This window comes from Nycticebus coucang, chromosome 15 (assembly GCF_027406575.1).
Source record: "Nycticebus coucang isolate mNycCou1 chromosome 15, mNycCou1.pri, whole genome shotgun sequence".
Classification (NCBI taxonomy): Eukaryota; Metazoa; Chordata; class Mammalia; order Primates; family Lorisidae; genus Nycticebus; species Nycticebus coucang.
The window spans coordinates 64,039,827-64,057,572 of NC_069794.1; the positions used below are offsets into that span (position 1 = coordinate 64,039,827).

The 17,746-nt window shown below is 43.9% G+C and overlaps 1 pseudogene; it reads left to right on the forward strand.

Annotated features, from left to right (window-relative positions):
* The first annotated feature begins 12,121 nt into the window (after window positions 1-12,121).
* Window positions 12,122-14,315, forward strand: LOC128566457 (putative protein FAM10A4; annotated as a pseudogene).
* Window positions 14,316-17,746: the final 3,431 nt, after the last annotated feature.

Here is a 17,746-nt window from a genome sequence, read left to right on the forward strand (position 1 = left end):
CTTTTTAATAGCTGAAATGAAAAGAAAATTGTCAAGAGGTTTAATTTTTAACAGAGTAGTTATGAGTTCTCCAAAATAAGGTCAATTGCTTTGACTGTGTGGTTGGAAAATGTCTCTGTTGTGCTGGAACCTGGCACAACCTGCAGGATAAAGGTCTGGGGCTAGCTGGGTACACTGTGAAAAACTGAGAGCAGTGTGGGACGATGCCCCTCTGTCTGACGCCAGCCCCTCCGCAGCTTCTTAGGTCAATAACGGTGGGGCCTGTGCCAGGGCTGACTCTGCTCACAGACACCCTGGGTTCCAGCCGCAGGTGTCCGTGGCCCTGCTGAGCTGGGGTGGCTCTTCCTATTACAACCAAGACACCAGGAGCTATAGGGTGCATTAGGGGTGGGAAACCCAGGTTGTAGACCTTGTCCCCTCTATGCTATGACTGGTGAGATTTGGTTCCCTAGGGCTCAACAGGATGCACCTTGGCTTTGAGAAGGCTAGAGGAGAGAGGGCAGGGGCAGCATTCGTGGGAAAGGAGTCCCAATTCTTGGAGGAAGATGGAAACAGAGGGCTCACCAGTGCACAATATCTCCCGGCTTATTAAGTGACAGGGCTGGCCCTCGTCTCTACCACACTTCTTCCTTGTTCCTGTGGAAACATTGTCATTTAACTCCTAACCTCATCGTGAACCGTCCTAAGGAATCTCCTCTTCACGTGTCTCTGATGCTGTAATTTGCCTTTTCTCTTCCTTTTGTCTTTCACTTACTTGTCAGGAGAAAAGGCAACATCCTTCTTTCCAAAGTTTATCTTTCTTGTCCTGACTTAGTTCAGCTGCTATAGCAAATGACCACACACTGAGTGTCTTTATTTATTTATTTATTTTTAGAGACAGAGTCTCACTTTGTCACCCTCGGTAGAGTGCTGTGGTGTCACAGCTCACAGCAACCTCCAGTTACTGGGCTTAGGCAATTCTCTTGCCTCAGTCTCCTGAGTAGCTGGGACTACAGGCGCCTGCCACAATGCCTGGCTGCTTTTTTCTTGCAGTTTGGCCAGGGCCAGGTTCAAACCTGCCGCCCTCGGTCTTCAGAGCTGGTGCCCTACTCACTGAGCCACAGGCCCCACCCAACACACTGAGTGTCTTAAACATTTATTTCTCACAGTTCTGGAGGCTGAAAGTCCAAGATCAAGGCAAAGGCAGATTTGGTGTCTGGAGAAGTCATGCACTCTGATTCCAAGTTGGCATCTTTTTGCTGTGTCCTCCAGAGAGGACCAATGCTGTGTCTGCAATGTGGTAGAAAGGATGGAAGGACATAAAAGACCAGGGCACTCACTTCAACTTCTTTTATAAGGTCACTGCTCCCTTTCGTGAGAGCTGAGCATTCACATCCTTGTCATGTCCACACAGGCCCTACCCCTTGGCACTATTACATTGGATATTAGGTTCCTACATATGAATTTTGGAAGGATACATACATTCAAACTATAGTGTCCCCAAAGGCCCCACCTCTTCATACCATCACAGTGGGGGTTAGGAATTCAACACATGAATCTGACAGAGGGAACAAACATTCAATCTATCACAGTCCTTTTGGCGCGTGATGTGTTGGAGGCCCTGCCCTCTCCCTGCTCTCTGGCTCACGCCCTCCACGTTGGGTCCTCCTGAGGCGACTCCTCCCTTGTTGGTCATCTCACTGCCCCAGGACTCCTGCTCCAGAGCCATGGATTCAACTGCCACTTGTGTAACTTCAATATTCTACATTTGTTTTCTAACTCATACTTTCTTCCTGAGTCCTAGACCAATGTAAGTGTATTGACTCCTAGACACTCAAATTAAATAGACACCTTGAACCAGAACATCTCACGTAGATCCATCACCTTTACTTCTAAATTTCCCCTTTCCTATAATCTCTGCTCTATGAGTGACACCACCAGACATCTTTTGCCACAAGCCAGGAACCCAAATCCAATGACTTCTCTCTCTCCATCTCCATAGCAGATGGTCAAATTCAGTGGATTCTGTATTTTTTAAAAATAATAAATGATGAGACTTGGTACTTATAGCTCAGTGGCTAGGGTACCAGCTACTTACTTACACTGGAGCTGGTGGGTTCAAATCCTGCCTGGACCTGCCAAACAATGACAACTACAACTAAAAAAGTAGCTGCATGTTGTGGCGGGCACCTACAGTCCCAGCTACCTGGGAGGCTGAGGCAAGAGAATCACTTAAGCCCAAGAGTTTGAGGTTACTGTGAGCTGTGACGCCACGGCACTATACCAAGGGTGACATAATGAGACTCTGTCTCAAGAAAAAAAAATAATAATAATAATAAAAGAGGAAAAGGAGACAAACAAATTTGTGATACCTGCTTGAGCCACAATCCGATCCTATTGCAACTTCTACTCTGGCTTGAAGTCTCAGCTTTTTGTTTGCGTCCTTGTGATCACAACTTGCCTCAGCGGTGTTGATGTGCGTTCTTCAGCCTTCTCTCTTGGTGAGGCTCAAGTCCACCAGGATACTTACTAAATTCCTGTCCCTTAACTCTCCTTCTGGACGGGAGCCTTTGTTGAAAGCTGGCTTCAGTCCGCCATCTTGTCTCCCCCCCCTCTTGAGCCACAATCCGAGAGGTGAAAATAATTAAAACTGAATATCCTTTTAAATAAAACTTTTAAATATAAGTAAGCTCTTAGATGTTTCACCTTTATAAATAATGGATTTAAATACTAGTTCTTCAATTAGGGTAGTGTTCTATCACTATGAATTAGAAAAATACATATTCTTCATTCAGCCAAACAGATGGTAATAGAAAAGTTTTTAACATTTACCATACTAAAGTGGAGTTTGATGATTTGTTTTCATATACAGTCATGAGTCATTTAATGATCTGTGACCTGAGTTGTTTGGCCATTTCACTGTTGTGTGAACAGCACAGAGTGTACTTACATAACCTAAATGGTATAGCCTGTTACACCCCCAGGTTATATGGTATAGCCTGTTACACCCCCAGGTTATATGATGTAGCTTGTTACACTCCCAGGTTATATAGTATTAGCCTGTTACACCCAAGGTTATATGGTATAGACTGTTACACCCCCAGGTTATATGGTATAGCCTGTTACACCCCCAGGTTATATGTATAGCCTGTTACACCCCCAGGTTATATGGTATAGCCTGTTACACCCCCCAGGTAATATGGTATAACTTATTACACCCTCAGGTTACATGGTATAGCCTATTACACCCCAGGATGTAGAGTATAGCCTATTGGTCCTTGACTACAAACCTGTTCAGCATATTGCTATATTGCATACTGTAGGCTGGATTCTGCATCTTAATCTCTCTTGAACCTGCGCTCCGCATTCCCACTATCACTGTCTTAATTTAGCTCTTCCACTGGAGAACTTACTTTCATGCGTCAAGACTCGTTCAGCTCAAGTATCATCTCTCCCAGGAAGCCTTCCAAGAACCTGTTCGGGTCATTATGGAATTTCCAGGTATTTTTTCCCCCTCTTGTGTTAGGCTGTAAATCTCTAAAGGCAAAGGCATTTTTCTCCCCTTTGTAGCCAGCATGGTACTCAATCAGTGATAGTTAAATGCATGAAAGCACAAGTAACTAAATGGCAAAAGTGAGAAAATAATATTTATTTCACACAGCTGCATGTAAGATTCAAGGTCAAATGTGGAATGTTTCCATTTTTACCCACTACTCTCCACAGGTTTAATCAGGTTTTTTCTGGGCATATTTGCTCTTGTGATTCTATTTCGTTCTCTGCTAAACTCAGGAGGAAACAAGATTCAAGATTTAAGGTACACACTGGTAACTAGAAATTCAGTCCTAGTTTCCTGGGCCAGAAAATTGGGTGAATAGGGATCTTTAAAGGAAGTTCACTTTGTCAACTCCAGTAGTCAGACAAAAGTGGAATCTCTTTATGTCCCTTCCGTGGCTGGCTGTGGAAACACGACAGTTTTCCTTCCTGTTCTTGCTGGATAGTTTGCTGTGATGATTCTTTTTTTTTTTTTTTGAGACAGAGTCTCACTCTGTCACCTAGGGTAGAGTGCTGTGGTGTCATAGTTCACAGTAACTTCAACCTCTTGGGCTTAAGTGATCCTCCTGCCTCAGCCCCCTGAGTACCTGGGACTACAGGCACCCTCCACAACACCTGGCTATTTTTTTTTAGGGCTGGGTTCCCAGTCTTGCTCAGGCTGATCTCCAACTGCTAAGCTCAAGCGATCCACCCACTTCAGCTTCCCAGAGCGCTAGGATTACATGTGTTAGCCACCGCGCCTGGCCTTTGCTGTGATGATTCATTTTAAGGTAAAGTGTTAGCGGGTGAGAGCAAAACATAAGGTGTCAAGCTGGAGCCATCCATCCTGGATGCGTCCTGATAGTGTTCTCAGGATATTCTCACAGAAAACAAGGGCGGAACATAATTCTCAGCTGAATTTTTATAAATTTCCTGATTGGCTTTGCTGATTATAATTTGCCTCACATTTTTAAAGCATTTACATTGTGCTGCACGAGAGAGCATCACAACTGGAAAAGCCTTTTTTTTTTTTTTTTAAGAATAATAAAAAGATTTTTTTTTTTTTTTAGGATAATGAACACCACACACTAACTACTTTGTCAAATCATCCTGATAGTTTTAATTTTTCAGGGATCTCTGATTAAGGGAAACACATGTGGGGAAAGGGTCATCCTGTTTATTTAGATAGGACGTTTTATTAAAGCTGGGAAATAGACACGGTGTCAAAGTATACAGGGCATTCTCTTGACTCGATCAATAAACCCCAGCTAAGGTCCAGTTCTCCCTTTTTAGGTAAGTAGGGTGAAAGGGTGATGGTGGTACTGTGAGTGCCTGTAACTATAGAATTTTCCCCAGGCTGTTGGAAAATCGAATTAAGGACTGGGTTCCTGGTTATACAGAGACCTCTGTCAATTCAGAACCTTTCTGTGGTGTTTACAGAGCAAGTTTGGCATTTGTCTACTCTAAGAGGAATGCATGTCCATGTGACTCAAGCCATCAAGGGAGAACTGGCCTTGACCTGTGGGCAAGGACAAGATGAGGAGAGAAACCCTGCCAGGCATTGTTATCAGTTCCACCATGAGCCTGCTGCCTGAGCTGCCCTTCTGCGGAGGAATTTGTTAGTTAACCAGCATTAGTTGAGCGCCCACTCTATTTAGATCTCCTATTGTGTGGGCGAGCTGAGTATGAGCTCTTTTTAGGTCATAAAAACATTGGTCATTTGGGAAGAAGTTTAATATGTGTGTGGCTATGCATTTCTCTAAGAACCATTCCCTAATAATATTTTCCCCTCACGAATCACTTGTGAATGACTCTAATAATTTTTTTACATGATATCCACATTAGATTCTGCATAGGGTCTTTTTCTTTTTTCTTTACACTTACAGTGCTTTAATTTTTAATATTTTTTTAAAATTTATTTTATCATTATTATTATTATTTTGAGATAGAGTCTTACTTTGTTGCCCGGGGTAGCGTGCCATGATGTCATAGCTCACAACAACCTCAAACTCTTGGGCTAGAGTAATTCTCCTGCCTCAGCCTCCCAAATAGCTGGGACTACCAGCGCTTGCCACAGCGCCTGGCTAGGCTATTTTTTTAGAGACTGGGTCTTGCTGTTGCTCAGGCTGGTCTCAAACTCCTGAGCTTAAGGGATCCACCTACCTCGGCCTCCCGGAGTGCTAGGATTACAGGCCTGAGCCACTATCCCCGCCTATAGTGCTTTTATTTTTATTTTTTCTTTTCTTTTCTTTTTTTTAGTGCTTTTATTTTTTAAACAGTTTTATTGAGATAGAATTGATACACAACAAAACTGCACTTATTTAACATGTACAATTTGATGAGTTTAGACATAATGTACATACCTTGATATCATTGCCACAATCAAGGTAATAAACATATCTATCACTTCCAAAAGTTTCCTTGAGCCCCTTTGCTTGCCTTTTTTTTCTTTTGTGGTAGGAGCACATAGCATGAAATATACCCTCTTAAGAAATTTTTAATTTGCTGTACGTCAGATATCTAGAGTTTAATCATCTTGTATAATTGTGACTTTTTATCCATTGAACAATGACTGCCCCATTTCCTCCCTCCTCCACCCTCTGGCAGCCTGTATTCTACTTCCTGCTTTGTAAGTTTGACATCACGCCATATTTGTGTTTACAGAGCAAGATAGGACGTTTTATTAAAGCTGGGAAATAGACACGGTGTCAAAGTATACAGGGCATTCTCTTGTCCTTCTGTGACTAATTTAATTTACTTAGCAAAATGCCTTTGAAGTTCATCCATATTGTCACAGATCATCCCCTGACAACATTACATAGGACTGCATCGATTCTAAAATAGTTCCCTTTCCCATGACCAGTGATGAAGTGTGCTTAAATATGTGTATGAGGTGTTTATATTCTTACTGCATAAAACTGTGAACAGGAGCCCAGGGAAGTATAAGAGGAGGCATGTTTAAGTAGAAAGCATTCCTTTTCTGGAGTGTCTGCAGAGCCTGGCCACTGGTTCCCCTGTATGCCTCTCCTTAACAAAATATAAAGTGACTTTTTTTTTTTGAGCAGAGTCTTACTATGTCACCCTTGGTAGACATAGCTCACAGCAACCTCAAACCTTTGAGCTCAAGCTATCCTCTTGCCTCCACCTCCCAAGTAGCTGGGACTACAGGTGCCCAACACAACGCCCAGCTATTTTGTTGTTGTTGTTGCAGTTGTCATTGTTGCTTTAGCAGGCCCAGGCTGGGTTCAAACCTGCCACCCTCGGTGCATGTGGCCTGTGCCATAAGCACTGTGCTACGGGCGCCGAGCCCCTAAAGTGATTTTTAAAAGAAATGGTTGAGGGTGGCGCCTGTGGCTCAGTCGGTAGGGCGCCGGCCCCATGTACTGAGGGTGGCGGATTCAAACCCGGCCCCGGCTGAACTGCAACCAAAAAATAGCTGGGCGTTGTGGCGGGCGCCTGTAGTCCCAGCTACTCGGGAGGCTGAGGCAAGAGAATCGCTTAAGCCCAGGAGTTGGAGGTTGCTGTGAGCTGTGTGATGCCACGACACTCTACCCGAGGGTGGTACAGTGAGACTGTCTCTACAAAAAAAAAAAAAAGAAATGGTTGAAGTGACTGAGTCCTACTGTGGAATGAATAACATGTGATTTGCTGAAAAGTTTACTTAAGGGAATTATAAATATATGAGGCATGTTTTGCTATTATTTATATATATATAATGTTAGCAGTTAGGAAAACTGTAAGTAACAACACTCAGTTAAAGTGGTATTTTTCTCATGGAATAAGAAGCCTGGAAGCAGGAAATTGCAGGCATCGGCTTAGCCCTAGGACAATGTGTATGAATGTTGGGGATAATCTTGTCCGTTGTATTAAAAAGATTCTGTCAGGCTGATGGCCAGAATGACCCCTTGAGCTGGAGGTTTAGGTACCTACATTTCTTTATAGACTGTGTAAGAAAAAGGTCATTTCTGGAACAAGTGGCAATTCTCCCACTTCTCAGAAATCTCTTATTCTCTCATGCCCAAATGTGCCTCAGTTGGAGAACCCTTGAGCAATGAAGCACTGTTTGCTGAGGATTTATTGTTCAACCGTTTTATGGCAATTTGGAGAGCAGTTAAACTCACACAAAAACAAACACATGATGATCAACTGAGCCTGTGTCAAGGTCACAGATGCCTGCATCTTACAGAAAATTAGATGCTCTCCTTTGTTTGTTTTTTTGTTGTTGTCATTGTTTGTTTTGGGGTTTTTTTTTTGCAGTTTTTGGCCAGGGCTGGGGTTGAACCCGCCACCTCTGGCATATGGGGCCAGCGCCCTACTCCTTTGAGCCACAGGCGCCTCCCAGAAGCTCTCCTTTGATTTACCCACTGGGAGAGGAATTTTCCAATTTAAGTCTTCAAGATGACTTACCAAAGGGCCAGCACCATTCAACCCAACAACTTTTATATGCAAGGCCCTCCACCTGTCCTTGGCACTGTCACAGAATGGCTCGTTGGATCCTCATTAGAGTCCCATGAGGGAGGCAGGGCAGCTGCCTTCAGTATATAAGATGAGGACCCTGGGCTTCCCGGGCGTTGCTCTGGGTCTGGCAGGGGCAGCTTCCCTCTTCACACTCTTCTCTAACTCCACTGACATGGAAAGGACTAGCTCCTTCCGACTAGCCCAGAAAAAGGATGGTTTGCTTGTACTTTTTTAATCAGTATTTTTCAAACTATGGATTTTCTTTTATTATTATTATTATTATTATTTTATTGTTGGGGATTCATTGAGGGTACTATAAGCCAGGTTACACTGATTGCATTTGTCAGGTAAAGTCCCTCTTGCAATCATGTCTTGCCCCCAGAAGGTGTGGCACGCACCAAGGCCCCACCCCCAAACTATGGATTTTCAATTCAGTGGGTTATGAACAGTATGAACCCAAAATGAAATAGAATAAAAAATAGCAGAGTGCATTTTCGACATGGTAAATATGCCTTCCTGAAATGTTTGCCTCCGTAGTGTGTGTGTGTGTGGGTGTGTGCACGCTGGGTCATGGTGTGAAATGTGTTTCTTTTTTTTTTTTTTTTGTAGAGACAGAGTCACACTGTACCGCCCTCGGGTAGAGTGCCGTGGCGTCACACGGCTCACAGCAACCTCTTAACCCTTGGGCTTACGCGATTCTCTTGCCTCAGCCTCCGGAGCAGCTGGGACTACAGGCGCCCGCCACAACGCCCGGCTATTTTTTGGTTGCAGTTTGGCCGGGGCTGGGTTTGAACCCGCCACCCTCGGCATATGGGGCCGGCGCCCTACTCACTGAGCCACAGGCGCCGCCCGAAATGTGTTTCTTAATGTGGGTTACAGTTTAACCAGTTTGAAAGCCGTGCACATAAATGCCGCTGGCCTGGTCAGTACTGCTCAGACTTTTCTTCATCGCTGGCCTGCGGCCTCAGCCAGTTTCCCTGACCCTTCAAATATGACCAGGGTGATCATGTCATGGGTGTGCTGAGTCCTCGTGCTGAGGTCATGTCCAGTCTCCATCAGAGGCGAAAACTGAGCCTGACAAGTCTGTTTCTAGGGTAAATTCCAAGAACCAAGAACACAGCCTTCATGCAGTCGTATAACTTTTCAGTTTTCTAGTTGCTTAAAACAGTGTTGGCTTTGGCTTTGCCGTGTCCAGTTATTCTCTGCATGTACTCAAGCATTCCGGGGCGTTTCTGCAGCAAATCCCAACGCTGACCTCCTTGCACTCCTCAGAGACACGCTGCGGAACATACCGGCTAAAATTACCCTGCGGGAGCCACCTGTTTAGTGCCTTTTATACTTGTGCCTCTTAACACCCCAGATCACTTACAGTTCCCTAAATTCTTTTTCATGGAAAGAACCATTTATTCCATTTATTGAGTTTGCAGTTTGCCTTTTAATATTTGTTCCTGATAAACTTAAGTCCAGGTTTGCTTTGGCAATAGCTACATGAAGACAACCCAGAAAGTTAAAAAGTTAAATATTTAGCCAAATGGTGGGCTCAAAAAGAGAATATAGACAATTCCAGTTAAGGCTCAGACTGATTTTTTTTTTTAACATGTTATATTGACCAGTTTTCTTAGTGTCCATAGATACAACTAGCCATAGCAATCAGTAAGCAGTCATTTTGGTTTCTATTAATTTTTTTTTTTGAGACAGGATTTTCTTTGTTGCCCAGAGACTGGAGTGCAGCCTGAAACTCTTGGCCTCTAGTGATCTTCCTGCCTCCGCTAGCTGGGTGTACACTAATTAAAACAATTATTTTTTTTTTTTTTGTAGAGAGAGGGTTTGGCCATGTTTCCCAGGCTGGTCTTGAACTCCTTGCTCAAGCAATCCCTGCCTTAGCCTCACAAAATTTTGGGAGACAAGCTGAGCCACCATGCCAGGCCTGACTATATTTTCTAAATTGTATTGCTCAGAAATAATTAATTGAAAGTACTGAGTATAAATCTTGGGACAAAACTAATGTTGCACCCTCAAATAGTAAAGGCTTTAATTTTGGACTTTTAAATATTTATCAGTATTGTTTTTGCCTAAATGTAGTGGATCTTCTCTATATAACATGGCAGAGTCACTTAGAATTTTGATAAACCTGATGATGGTAACAATAACAATAGTAATGTTTATTATGGGCAGGGTGCTGTGTTATTTCATTCATTTCCTTTAATTCTTACCATCTACCTCTCTACCTCCACCCCCCGAAGAAAGAATGACCATTTATTTTATTTTTAAGAAAACTGGGAATTATAAAGAAGAAATATATTTTTAAGTTCTCACAAGTAGGACACCAAATCCACAGGCTGAGTATTTATGGAGGGAGAGGGTTCATCTGGGCATGAGAAAATATTCTCACCCTTTTCAGAATGGACTTATATATTTTTGTTCTCCCTCCTGCCTGACTATTGAGCCCACAAATTCACCAGCTGCAAATAACTTGGGGATGGGGGTAGCCAACACATTCCTGAGTGTTTATGGGGAGTCTAGGTGAAGTGAAGGCCCAGGTCCCTGCCCAGAAGGCTCAGGTGGGGGCCTGCCTTCAAGGGGAAATGAACAGAGGGTTTGTAGTGAGAGACTGAGATGTGGACCCAATTCACAGGGAAGGGAGATGAGAAGTCACAAGTCAGGAGGGTGGATCTGTTTCCCATGGCTGCTGTAACAAAAGTACACAAATTCCATGGATTAAAACAACACAGATGTATTCTCTTACAGTTCTAGAAGTCAGAAGTCTAAAATGGGGCACACTGGGCTAAAGTGGAAGTGTCAGTAGGGCTGTGTTTTTTCCTGGTTACTCTAGGGGGGAACCCCCTTCCTTGACTTTTCACACTTCTTGGCACTGCCCACATTCTCTGGCTCATGGCCTCTTCCATCTGCAAAGTCAGCAATAGAGATTTAGCTCTCAATTTAAATCACTAACCTAACTCTATAGTCACATCACCTTCTCTGACTCTTCTGCCTCTCTCTTCCACTTATAAGGATGCTTATAATTACGTGGTGCTCACAAGATAATGCAGGATAATTGCCCCACTTGAAGGTCAGCCAATTGGCAACCTTAATCCCATCTGCAATCTTCATTCCCCTTTACCATGTAAACTAATGTAGTCACAGAGTCTGGGAATTACAGACACAGTCATCCTTGGGGGCCATTATTCTGCTTGTCACAGTGGGCTTCTTAGAGGAAACAACATTTGCCCTGAGACTAAAAGGATGAGTATCAGGCTGCAAAAAGAGGGAGCAGGACAGGTAGTATTCCAAGCAGAGGGGACAACCTGTGTAGGACTTTGAAATGAAGAGGAGGCCGGCACATCTGAGGAATTGAAAGTAAGGCCAGAGTGGGAGTTCGGAGTGTGAAGAAGAGGAAATCGGTAAGAGAAGCTGGACAATAAAGGCTTCCTAGGTCATGTCAAGGATTTAGGGTTTTATGCTAAGTACAGGAAGAAATTATGGAAGACTTTTAACCAGCAGGAAGATGGATAGAGGAAGCAGGAGTGGACATGGGTGATGAGTTATTATCACAGGAGACCTGACAATTAAGTTTGTGGACTTGCCACTGTGAGCTTATGTTGGCAGCACTGTACAGACTACTTGGTAAGTTTTCATAACCTTGGTACATCAGTGTCTCATAGCTGTGTTGTGTTGACATGTGGTGAGTGGCGTTCATTATTATTGTTTTTGCATGTCCTACAATGATAGCTCTGATGGTCATTCCAGAAAAAGAGTTCCAAGATTGCTTTGAAAGGTGGACTAGGTGCTGTCCTCCGTGCATAGCTACCCAAGGGGAGTACTTCGAAGGTGACCACCATGATATTCAGCAATGAGGTATGCAGCACTTTTTCTAGGATGAGTTTTGCAAACTTAATTGTTAGACCTAGTGCACCTATACTCTTGGAACTATATTCCACAAAATGTGACGGCCAGAGGTTCACCAAATCTATTACCTCTCCGTGGATATACAGTTTAACAGTATTTCCCAGCATCTTATATTAAAGTGGGGCTAGTTCTTGCCATTGGATTATGACCCGTGTTGGTAAAAGAGCAAATGTGTCTTCTTCATGCTCTTTCTCTTCTTTTTCTACAGAGATTTTAGCTATCACATATGCAAGAGATTTTAGCTATCATGTATGCAGATGGCTGCATTGTAAGAAGGAAGATGCGTGGGTCCCTGAATGACACTATGGAGCAGAGGCCCATTACTATTCTGATTGGTGTAGGTGAGAGAAAGCAGTAAGCTTCACTTTGTTAGGCCATTGAGATTTTGGAATTATCTTTTACAGTAGTTAACTAATCCTAACTAAAACATAAGCAGACATAATAAACAAAATAATTTCGAGTTTTCATAAGGGCTATGAAGGAAATAATACAGAAGGTGATGCAATAATTGGAAGGGATACTATTTCAAAAAGGGCAGTCATAAAAGGCATTTCTTCTGAAGTGGCATTTGATCTGAGGCCTGAAAGGTAAGAAGCAGCAGTTCTGAGAAAAGGAAGGAAGAGCTTTCTGGATATAGGAACTAATAAGTGCAAATACCCTGAGTGGAAAAACATTTGATATGTTGGTAGGAGGAAATGGGCAACCAGTGCAGCTGGAATTGGAAGCATTGGTGCATGGTCACACACCGTCACTATGGAAAGATTCTGAAAATGCTACCAGTCTCGGTCCATCTCCTGCAAGTGCGAGAGTTCTGAAAAAGAGGTCTCTTTAGGACAATGCACACACAAGAAGCAAACCTTCCCCTGCTGTCTTCCTAGCTAATGCCACTGGCTGGGACATACACGAAGGAGGGTGCAGGCAAGGCTGCCAGAGTGGAAGCAGGGAGGCGAGCCCCTGCAGCAGTATAGACAAGTAGACAAGCCACTCTGGTGTAGGGAGGTTCTAGTCTACCCTGCCCCCTTCTACACAATCACCCTGAGCTAGCGCTTGGGCCTGGAACAGAGTTGCAGCCTCCTCAGCCGTGTGCTCTGCCTCCTGACCACAAACCCCTGCAAAGTAAGTGAGGTTTGGGCCTTCATGAAAATGTGTATGCAGGATCCAAGCATTCTGCACCCCAAGGAAATGTGCTTCCTTAGGGCAGAACTGGAGAATATGAGGGTAAAGGACCACTTGCTACTCAGAAAGCTAAATCAGAAGAAAATATCAAGGAGGAAAAGATAGTAAAACGGAGGAAAACATAAAGGCAGAGGAGCCATGAAGTGAGGCAAGTGATCCAGAAGTTGATAATGAAGGTGTGATTGAAGCAGACACTGATATCCTTCAAGAAATGAGAGATGAGAATGCAGAGATAACCGAGGAGATGATGGATCAGGCAAGAAAGCGGCTGCCGTTGAAGCCCTAAATGATGGGGAACTACAGAAAGCCACTGACTTGTCCATCAAGCTGAATCCTCATTTGGTTATTCTGTATGCCAAAGGGGCCAGTGTCTTTATCAAATTACAGAAGCCAAATGCTACCATCCGAGACTGTGACAGAGCTATTGAAATAAAGTTGAGGAGAATGATGGACATTCCTGAGATAAGAAAGGAGGTGTTTGAGCTTCTGGAAATGGGAGTACTCAGTCAGTGCAAGTCTCTTTGAACCTGACCCTGTTCTAAGTCCTACTGAAGATTCTGGTTTCACAGTAGAATTTGCATCATATTTGGTGATGCCGACACATTGCAAGCTCCGTAAGTATCAGTTTTTATCTTATTATGTTAACTTTGTCAGAAATGCATCACTGGAAATGTTTGATGGGAATTCTTTAACAGAAGTTAATCTGTCCTTTTGCCAAATCCCTGTATAATAAAGGATCACTGGCTCCTGTGTGAAAAACAAAAAACAAAAGAAATCTTGATTCAGGTCAGCCTTACAAGTGGACTTGTGGGCCTTTGGGGAGAAGAACCCATGATCTTGCCCTTGCCTGTAAATTGGATTCTGATGAAGATGTTTGTGTAATGCTGAAAGAAGTTCGACCTAGGGCCCAGAAAACTAACAACATCGGAGAAAGAATGAGTGAAAACGGAAAGAGCAAGAGATCAAAGAAAGAATTAGAAAGGGTTAAGTAAGAAGGCTCAAGAAGATCATGAGAAAGGCCAGAGGGAGGAAGAAGCCAGGGACAATGGGGAGCGCATGGGGAATGCCTGGAATGGCAGGAATGCCTGGACTCAAATGAAATTCTTAGTGATCTGGAGCTTCTTGAATCCACACAGGATCCAGAAGTCATGATGGCCTTCCGGGATATGGCCCCAAATTCAGCAAATAAGTCAAAATACCAGAGGAACCCAAAGCTTATGAATCTCATCAGTAAACTGTCAGCCAAATTTGGAGGTCAAGCATGATGTTCTTCCAACAAATAAAGCACTGAAGGAAAAGCAACCTATGTCACCTGATGGATGTTGCAATAATACAAATCAGCTGTACCTCTGACCGTCATCAAGAGAGCTGGGGTGCAAATACAAATGTCTACATACAGTGACTAAGAAAATGCCACGAAGGCTACATTGATCAGTTTGATGACAATATTTCAGATTGTATATGAAACCAGCACATTGTACTCCTTGATTGCGCTAATGTACACAGCTATGATTTCACAATAAAAATAAAAAAAAATAAAAAAGAGAGCTGGGGTGCTTTGAAGATAATCTCTACCCCTCTGCCCCAGATGCAGCTGAAGCATTTGCAGTTGTTTGCCATTAGAGTATTCATTCATTAATATTTTCCAACTATAAATTATAATATTTAAATATTTTTTAAACCTTAAAAATATTTAAAATTAATTTAAAGGGTGTGTTAATTTCTACATTTTTCTTTCTTTCTTTTTGTTTTTTTGTAGAGACAGAGTCTCACTGTACCGCCCTCGGGTAGAGTGCCGTGGCGTCACACAGCTCACAGCAACCTCCAACTCCTGGGCTTAAGCGATTCTCTTGCCTCAGCCTCCCGAGTAGCTGGGACTACAGGCGCCCGCCACAATGCCCGGCTATTTTTTGGTTGCAGTTTGGCCGGGGCCAGGTTTGAACCCGCCACCCTCGGTATATGGGGCCGGCGCCTTACCGACTGAGCCACAGGCGCCGCCAATTTCTACATTTTTCTTACTAATCATTTTGGATTTTTTCCTTTGAATTCCTGGACAAGGAACATACTTACATAGTTTATTACTCTAGTTTGAGTAAATAAAGATTTATTAGTGGGGACAAATATTAAAAAAACTCATTTAAATAGAGAAAGTTTGAATTGCATATGTGATTACTGAGGCTTTTTTTGTTTGTTTTTGAGACAAAGTGCTGTGGTGTCACAGCTCACAGCAACCTCCAACTCTTGGACTTAAGTGATTCTCTTGCCTCAGCCCTCAGCCTCCCAAGTAGCTGGGACTACAGGCAACTGCCACAATGCAAGGCTTTTTTTTTTTTTTAGTGACAGACTCTCACTTTGTCACCCTCGATAGAGTGCTGTGGCGTCACAGCTCACAGCAACCTCCAGCTCTTGGGCTTAGGTGATTCTCTTGCCTCAGTCTCCCAAGTAGCTGGGACTACAGGCACCTACCATAACGCCCAGCTATTTTTTTGTTGCAATTTGGCCAGGGCTGGACGTACCCACCACCCTCGGTATATGGAACCAGCGCCCTACCTACTGAGCCACAGATGCTGCCCCTGGCTATATTTTTGTTGCAGTTGTTTATTTGGCCTGAGCCAATTTGAACTCGCCACCTCAGTGTATGTGGCTGGCTCTGTAACCACTGTGCTATGGGCACTGAATCAGGCATTTTGATTTGTCCTTTAAAATGCGTTATTTTGGGGCGGCGCCTGTGGCTCAAGGAGTAGGGCGCCGGTCCCATATGCCGGAGGTGGCGGGTTCAAACCCAGCCCCGGCCAAAAAAAAAAGTAAAAAAATGCGTTATTTTGGCTCAGCACCAGCCACATGCACCAGGACTGGCAGGTTCCCACCCAGCCTGGACCAGCTAAACAACAATGACAACTGTAACGAAAAAATAGCTGGACATTGTGGCGGATACCTGTAGTCCCAGCTACTTGGGAGGCTGAGGCAAGAGAACCGCTTAAGCCCAAGAGTTTGAGATTGCTGTGAGCTGTGATGCCACAGCACTCTACTAAGCGTGACATAGTGAGACTCTGTCTCAAAAAAAAAAAGTTTTATTTTGATAAAAGTATTGGGACCACAGTATTTCAATAGGACCTGTGTAGGGACTGGAAGTATTTGGCAGGACAGCAGCAGTCCTGTTGTGTTTAGATAACAGGCACCCTTGTGCAGGGTGCATTTAAATTGTAAACTGTGGTGAAGGGATAATTTTTTTTTTTATAATGCTGTAATGTAGAGGTGGATTACTTAGCTCTGTTTTTTTTTTTTTTTAAATGGAAGCTGGGACTACAGGCACCCTCCAAAGCACCCAGAGGCAATTTTTCTGTTGCAGTTACCATTGTTGCTTAGCTGGCCTGGACTGGGTTCAAACCTGCCAGCCTCGCTGTATTTGGCTGATGCCATAAACACTGTGTACAGATGCCAAGCCTTCTACTGGTATTTTTTCTTTTCTTTTTTTTCTTTTTGAGACAGAGCCTCAAGCTGTCGCCCTGGGTAGAGTACTGTGACATCACAGCTCACAACAACCTCCAATTCCTGGGTTCAAGCGATTCTCCTGCCTCCGCCTCCCAAGTAGCTGGGACTACAGGCACCTGCCACAACACCTGGCTATTTTTTTTTGTTTTTTGGTTTCAGCTGTCATTGTTGTTTGGCAGGCCCTGGCTGGATTCGAACTCACCAGCTCAGGTGTATGTGGCTGGCGCCTTAGCAGCTTGAGCCACAGGCGCCGAGGCTACTGGTATTTTTTCAAACATGAAGTGATGTCCCAGTTTCATTTTCTTTTTTTCTCAGCAGTATTATTTCCAGGGTCTCTATGCGCGCTGCTCCAATCTGGACTGTTGCTGTTGTCCTCAGATTTCTTTCTGCTGCCATCTTGAGAATTTCTTGCCCCATGCCCTTGTACTCGACTTCCTATGTCTCAGATCCTGTTTCTTAGTTTATTCCTGAGTTTGGGGAAGTATACCCTGCATTATCTCTCTTGAGGACGCAGGCATGAGACGGCAATTCTTTAAAAACTTTCGCATCATAACTTTTTTTTTTTTTGTAGAGACAGAGTCTCACTGTACCGCCCTCGGGTAGAGTGCCGTGGCGTCACACGGCTCACAGCAACCTCTAACTCTTGGTCTTGCCTCAGCCTCCCGAGCAGCTGGGACTACAGGCATCCCCCACAACGCCCGGCTATTTTTTTGTTGCAGTTTGGCCGGGGCTGAGTTTGAACCCGCCACTCTCGGCATATGGGGCCGCCCCCCGCATCATAACTTTTTAATTCTCTCATTGCTAGTTTGCATAGGTGGGTATTATAGTGTGGCAATAATTTGCTCTGAAATTTAAAGCATTGCTCCATTGTTCTTCGGGTTCTAGCATTGCTCTTGAGAAGTTTGAAGCTATTACTCTTAATCCTTTAACTGTGATCTGTTTCTCTCTCTTTCTCCCACCTAAATCAGGCTATAAAAGTTAAAAAGAAGACAAACAAGGGCAGCGCCCGTAGCTTAGTAAGTAAGGTGCCAGCCACATACACAGGGGCTGGAGGGTTCAAGCCCAGCCCGGGCCTGCTAAACAACAATGACAACTGCAACCAAAAATAGCCGGATTTTGTGGCGGCGCCTGTAGTCCCAGCTACTCAGGAGGCTGAGGCAAGAGAATCACTTAAGCCCAAGAGTTTGAGGTTGCTGTCAGCTGT